We start from the raw sequence: 6,897 nt of genomic DNA on the forward strand, positions 1-6,897 counted from the left end.
GGTGGTGGCGGTGGTAGTGAAGGTGGTGGTGGTGGTGGTGAAAAACACACTGATATATATATATATATATATATGTTAAAACTGATGCATCACAGTACATAACAACAGTGTGGGAGACATTATCACACAGTTGAACTGGCCAGGTTGTGGCAACACTCAGTCGTACTGGCCAGGTTGTGGCAACACACAGTCGTACTGGCAAGGTTGTGGCAACACACAGGTCGTACTGGCCAGGTTGTGGCAACGCAGAGTCGTACTGGCCAGGTTGTGGCAACACACAGTCGTACTGGTCAGGTTGTGGCAACGCACAGTCGTACTGGCCAGATTGTGGCAACACAGTCGTACTGGCCAGGGTTGTGGCAACACACAGTCGTACTGGCCAGGTTGTGGCAACACACAGTCGTACTGGCTAGGTTGTGGCAACGCACAGTCGTACTGGCCAGGGGGCAACACGGAGTCGTTCTGGCCAGGTTTGGGGAACACACAGTCGTACTGGCGGGTTTTGGGAACACAGAGTCGTATGGCCAGGTTGGGGGAACAACGCAACTGGCCAAATGTAGCAACACACAGGAAGGGGCCCGGTTGTGGCAAAAGATCTGTACTGGCCAGGTTGTGGCAACACAGATTTTTGGATTGGCCCAAAATTGTTTGGGGAACACAGAGTCACGGGAGGGTTTTAAAAACAGAGTCGTACTTTCCAGGTTGTGGCAACACACAGGGGACTGGCCAGGTTGTGGCAGCACACAGTCGTATGGGGAGGTTGTGGCAAACACAGTCGTACTGGCAGGGTTTTGGCAAAACAGTCGTATGGCCAGGTTGTGGCAACAGTCGACTGGCCATTTTCCCGTGGCAACACACAGTCGTACTGGCCAGGTTTGGGGGAAAAGGGAAAAACAGTCGTACTGGCCAGGTTGTGGGTCATGGCCAGTTTGCAACACACATGTACTGGCCAGGGGCAAACACAGTCGTACTGGCCAGGTTTGGGAAACACAGTCGACTGGCCAGGTTGTGGCCCAAAACATTTCCCCACAGTCGTACTGGCCAGGTTTTGGAGAAAAAGTCGTAAAGGGCCCGGTTGTGGAACACACAGTCACTGGCCCGGTTGGGCAACACAACCCCCGGGGGGCGAAATTTTGGCCCGGTTGTGGAGCACACAGTCGTACTGGCCAGGTTGTGGCAACACACAGTCGTATGGCCAGGGTGGCAAAAGCACCCCGGGGGGCCCCGTACTGGCCTTTCAGGTGAAGGGGGTTAAACACAGTCGTATGGCCAGGTTGGGCAGCACAAGTCGTACGGGGAGGTTGTGGCAACACAGTCACTGGCCAGGTTTTGGGGAACACACAGTCGTACTGGCCAGGTTTGGGAACACACAGTCGTATGGCCTTTCCCCCGGTTGGCCCGGGGGAAACACAGTCGTACTGGCCAGGTTTGGGAAACACAGTCGTACTTCCGGTTGTGGCAACACAGTCGTACGCCAGGTTGTGGCCCCAAAAATGGTCGGGGGGAAAAATGGGCCAGGTTGTGGAACACACAGTCGTACTGGGCCCAAAAGCTAAAGGGGGCCCAAAACACAGTCGTACTGGAAGGTTAGGCCAAAAAACACAAAGGGGGGGCCCCTATGCCAGGTTGTGGCAAAACACATGTACGGCCCGGGTTTTGGCAACACAGTCGCTGGCCAGGTTTGAGACACAGTCGTACTGGCCAGGGTGTGGCAGCACACAGTCGTACTGGCCAGGTTGTGGCAACACACAGTCGTACTGGCCAGGTTGTGGCAACACACAGTACTGGCCAGGTTGAGGCAACACACAGTCGTACTGGCCAGGTTGTGGCAACACACAGTCGTACTGGCCAGGTTGTGGCAGCACACAGTCGTACTGGCCAGGTTGTGGCAGCACACAGTCGTACTGGCCAGGTTGTGGCAACACACAGTCGTACTGGCCAGGTTGTGGCAGCACACAGTCGTACTGGCCAGGTTGTGGCAGCACACAGTCGTACTGGCCAGGTTGTGGCAGCACACAGTCGTACTGGCCAGGTTGTGGCAACACACAGTCGTACTGGCCAGGTTGTGGCAGCACACAGTCGTACTGGCCAGGTTGTGGCAGCACACAGTCGTACTGGCCAGGTTGTGGCAGCACACAGTCGTACTGGCCAGGTTGTGGCAACACACAGTCGTACTGGCCAGGTTGTGGCAACACACAGTCGTACTGGCCAGGTTGTGGCAACACACAGTCGTACTGGCCAGGTTGTGGCAACACACAGTCGTACTGGCCAGGTTGTGGCAGCACACAGTCGTACTGGCCAGGTTGTGGCAGCACACAGTCGTACTGGCCAGGTTGTGGCAACACACAGTCGTACTGGCCAGGTTGTGGCAACACACAGTCGTACTGGCCAGGTCGTGGCAGCACACAGTCGTACTGGCCAGGTTGTGGCAGCACACAGTCGTACTGGCCAGGTTGTGGCAACACACAGTCGTACTGGCCAACTGGCCACGTGGGCACACAGTGGCAGCACACAGTCGTACTGGCCAGGTCGTGGCAACACACAGTCGTACTGGCCAGGTCGTGGTAGCACACAGTCGTACTGGCCAGGTTGCGGCAGCACACAGTCGTACTGGCCAGGTTGTGGCAACACACAGTCGTACTGGCCAGGTCGTGGCAACACAGTCGTACTGGCCAGGTCGTGGCAGCACACAGTCGTACTGGCCAGGTTGTGGCAACACACAGTCGTACTGGCCAGGTCGTGGCAACACAGTCGTACTGGCCAGGTCGTGGCAGCACACAGTCGTACTGGCCAGGTCGTGGCAGCACACAGTCGTACTGGCCAGGTCGTGGCAACACACAGTCGTACTGGCCAGGTCGTGGCAGCACACAGTCGTACTGGCCAGGTTGTGGCAGCACACAGTCGTACTGGCCAGGTCGTGGCAACACACAGTCGTACTGGCCAGGTCGTGGCAACACAGTCGTACTGGCCAGGTCGTGGTAGCACACAGTCGTACTGGCCAGGTTGTGGCAGCACACAGTCGTACTGGCCAGGTTGTGGCAACACACAGTCGTACTGGCCAGGTCGTGGCAACACAGTCGTACTGGCCAGGTCGTGGCAGCACACAGTCGTACTGGCCAGGTCGTGGCAACACACAGTCGTACTGGCCAGGTCGTGGCAGCACACAGTCGTACTGGCCAGGTCGTGGCAGCACACAGTCGTACTGGCCAGGTTGTGGCAGCACACAGTCGTACTGGCCAGGTCGTGGCAACACACAGTCGTACTGGCCAGGTCGTGGCAGCACACAGTCGTACTGGCCAGGTCGTGGCAGCACACAGTCGTACTGGCCAGGTTGTGGCAGCACACAGTCGTACTGGCCAGCACACAGTCGTACTGGCCAGGTTGTGGTAGCACACAGTCGTACTGGCCAGGTTGCGGCAGCACACAGTCGTACTGGCCAGGTTGTGGTAGCACACAGTCGTACTGGCCAGGTTGTGGCAGCACACAGTCGTACTGGTCAGGTTGTGGCAGCACACAGTCGTACTGGCCAGGTCGTGGCAGCACACAGTCGTACTGGCCAGGTCGTGGCAGCCACCACCAAGTTGACAGTTTTTATTTTCATCACCGAGTTTTTCTCCATCTACTGTGTTGAATATTTTTTATTTTATTAATACAGTGGTTAGAGAAGTGTTTATGTGAAAACTGAGAGAATTATTTAATAAATTATTCTAATTAAACTAAATGTTTATTGAGATGATTTATAAGAATATCTTCTTTGTTTTAACTACAAGTCTCTCAAGTTAGTCACTTCTTCACATATTAACTTCTTTTTCCAAAATATTTCATCAAAATATTTAAAATTATATGATAAAGAATTTTCTTAATTTTCTTACACTATTTGTATAGTATTTATTAATTTAAACAATGGAGTGGAAGAGTATATATATATATATATATATATATATATATATATATATATATATATATATATATATATATATATATATATATATATATATATATATATATATATGCAAGGAATTCTCGAGAGCATGCGAAATATATATATATATATATATGTGTGTGTGTGTGTGTGTGTGTGTGTGTGTGTGTGTGTGTGTGTGTGTGTGTGTTTGTAGTGATGTGTATGTGTAGATGAAAGTGAAAAGTAAACATCAGAAGAAAACTTATAAGAACTACATTATAATTCACAATGAAGAAGAGCACAGTTTCGTGGTACATCTGTCAGCCTGGCTGACTCTGCTGTCAGCCTGGCTGACTCTGCTGTCAGCCTGACTGTCTCTGCTGTCAGCCTGGCTGACTCTGCTGTCAGCCTGGCTGACTCTGCTGTCAGCCTTACTCAGCCGTCATCCTGGCTGACTCTGTCAGCCTAACTAACTCTGCTGTCAACAGAGTTAGTCACTATAAAAGTAAAGAAGCCACAAGAAGGTTAAAACTGGGAAATTTAGAATGTATTAAGATTGAAGTTTGTGAGGCAGTTATAATAAAGTACTGGAATAGTCATTGATTTTGATCATAATCTTTATAGAAGAAGAAGAGGGTAAAAAAATGTTAAAGAATGTAATAATATGCAAGAAAGGCGGTAAAGATTTACCTAAAAAAACTGTCTTAGACAATGTTGTGTGATGTCACCTGTGGTCTTAAAGACGTGTGATGTCACCTGTGGTCTTAAAGATGTGTGATGTCACCTGTGGTCTTAAAGACGTGTGATGTCACCTGTGGTCTTAAAGACGTGTTATGTCACCTGTGGTCTTAAAGACGTGTGATGTCACCTTTGATCTCAAAGACGTGTGATGTCACATGTGGTCTTAAAGGCGTGTGATGTCACCTGTGGTCTTAAAGATGTGTGATGTCACCTGTGGTCTTAAAGACGTATGATGTCACCTGTGGTCTTAAAGACGTGTTATGTCACCTGTGGTCTTAAAGACGTGTGATGTCACCTGTGGTCTTAAAGATGTGTGATGTCACATGTGGTCTTAAAGACGTGTGATGTCACCTGTGGTCTTAAAAGTGTGTGATGTCACCTGTGGTCTTAAAGATGTGTGATGTCACCTTTGATCTTAAAGACGTGTGATGTCACCTGTGGTCTTAAAGACGTGTGATGTCACCTGTGGTCTTAAAGACGTGTGCACCTGTGGTCTTAAAGATGTGTGATGTCACCTGTGGTCTTAAAGATGTGTGATGTCACCTGTGGTCTTAAAGACGTGTGATGTCACCTGTGGTCTTAAAGATGTGTGATGTCACCTGTGGTCTTAAAGACGTGTGATGTCACCTGTGGTCTTAAAGACGTGTGATGTCACCTGTGGTCTTAAAGATGTGTGATGTCACCTGTGGTCTTAAAGATGTGTGATGTCACCTGTGGTCTTAAAGACGTGTGATGTCACCTGTGGTCTTAAAGATGTGTGATGTCACCTGTGGTCTTAAAGACGTGTGATGTCACCTGTGGTCTTAAAGATGTGTGATGTCACCTGTGGTCTTAAAGACGTGTGATGTCACCTGTGGTCTTAAAGACGTGTGATGTCACCTGTGGTCTTAAAGACGTGTGATGTCACCTGTGGTCTTAAAGACGTGTGATGCCACTGAACTTTGGTCAAAACACAATATATACAAAGTAAGCCATCACGTAGACCAGATGTCACAGCTTTATTAACATACTTTGTTAAAACTCTGTACACACACACAAAACCTCATTGAGACATTGCTAGTGATGTAAGAATGTGGGAAGAGAAACATTGTTAGAAATGTAAGAATGTGGGAAGTCTGAGACATTGTTAGTGATGTAAGAATGTGGGAAGTGAGACATTGTTAATGTAAGAATGTGCGAAGTGAGACATTGTTAATGATGTAAGAATGTGCGAAGTGAGACATTGTTAGTGATGTAAGAATATGGGAAGGGAGACATTGTTAATGATGTAAGAATGTGCGAAGTGAGACATTGTTAGTGATGTAAGAATATGGGAAGGGAGACATTGTTAATGATGTAAGAATGTGCGAAGTGAGACATTGTTAGTGATGTAAGAATGTGGGAAGTGAGACACTGTTAGTGATGTAAGAATGTGGGAAGTGAGACATTGTTAGTGATGTAAGAATGTGGGAAGGGAGACATTGTTAATGATGTAAGAATGTGGGAAGTGAGACATTGTTAGTGATGTAAGAATGTGAGACATTGTTAGTGATGTAAGAATGTGGGAAGTGAGACATTGTTAGTGATGTAAGAATGTGGGAAGTCTGAGACATTGTTAGTGATGTAAGAATGTGGGAAGTGAGACACTGTTAGTGATGTAAGAATGTGGGAAGTCTGAGACATTGTTAGTGATGTAAGAATGTGGGAAGTCTGAGACATTGTTAGTGATGTAAGAATGTGGGAAGTGATACATTGTTAGTGATGTAAGAATGTGGGAAGTCTGAGACATTGTTAGTGATGTAAGAATGTGGGAAGTGAGACATTGTTAGTGATGTAAGAATGTGGGAAGTCTGAGACATTGTTAGTGATGTAAGAATGTGGGAAGTGAGACACTGTTAGTGATGTAAGAATGTGGGAAGTGAGACACTGTTAGTGATGTAAGAATGTGGGAAGTCTGAGACATTGTTAGTGATGTAAGAATGTGGGAAGTCTGAGACATTGTTAGTGATGTAAGAATGTGGGAAGTGAGACATTGTTAGTGATGTAAGAATGTGGGAAGTGAGACACTGTTAGTGATGTAAGAATGTGGGAAGTCTGAGACATTGTTAGTGATGTAAGAATGTGGGAAGTCTGAGACATTGTTAGTGATGTAAGAATGTGGGAAGTGATACATTGTTAGTGATGTAAGAATGTGGGAAGTCTGAGACATTGTTAGTGATGTAAGAATGTGGGAAGTGAGACACTGTTAGTGATGTAAGAATGTGGGAAGTGAG

General features: G+C 47.9%; 1 long non-coding RNA gene across 1 annotated transcript; it reads right to left on the bottom strand.

Annotated features, from left to right (window-relative positions):
• Window positions 1–4,561: 4,561 nt before the first annotated feature.
• Window positions 4,562–6,158, bottom strand: LOC138851405 (uncharacterized). Its single transcript, XR_011391201.1, has 2 exons — window positions 5,581–6,158; window positions 4,562–4,996 (listed from the first exon to the last, which is right to left on the bottom strand). It is a non-coding gene; the product is annotated as an uncharacterized lncRNA (long non-coding RNA).
• Between the last annotated feature and the right edge of the window lie 739 nt (window positions 6,159–6,897).

This window comes from Cherax quadricarinatus, unplaced genomic scaffold (assembly GCF_038502225.1).
Source record: "Cherax quadricarinatus isolate ZL_2023a unplaced genomic scaffold, ASM3850222v1 Contig518, whole genome shotgun sequence".
NCBI lineage: Eukaryota > Metazoa > Arthropoda > Malacostraca > Decapoda > Parastacidae > Cherax > Cherax quadricarinatus.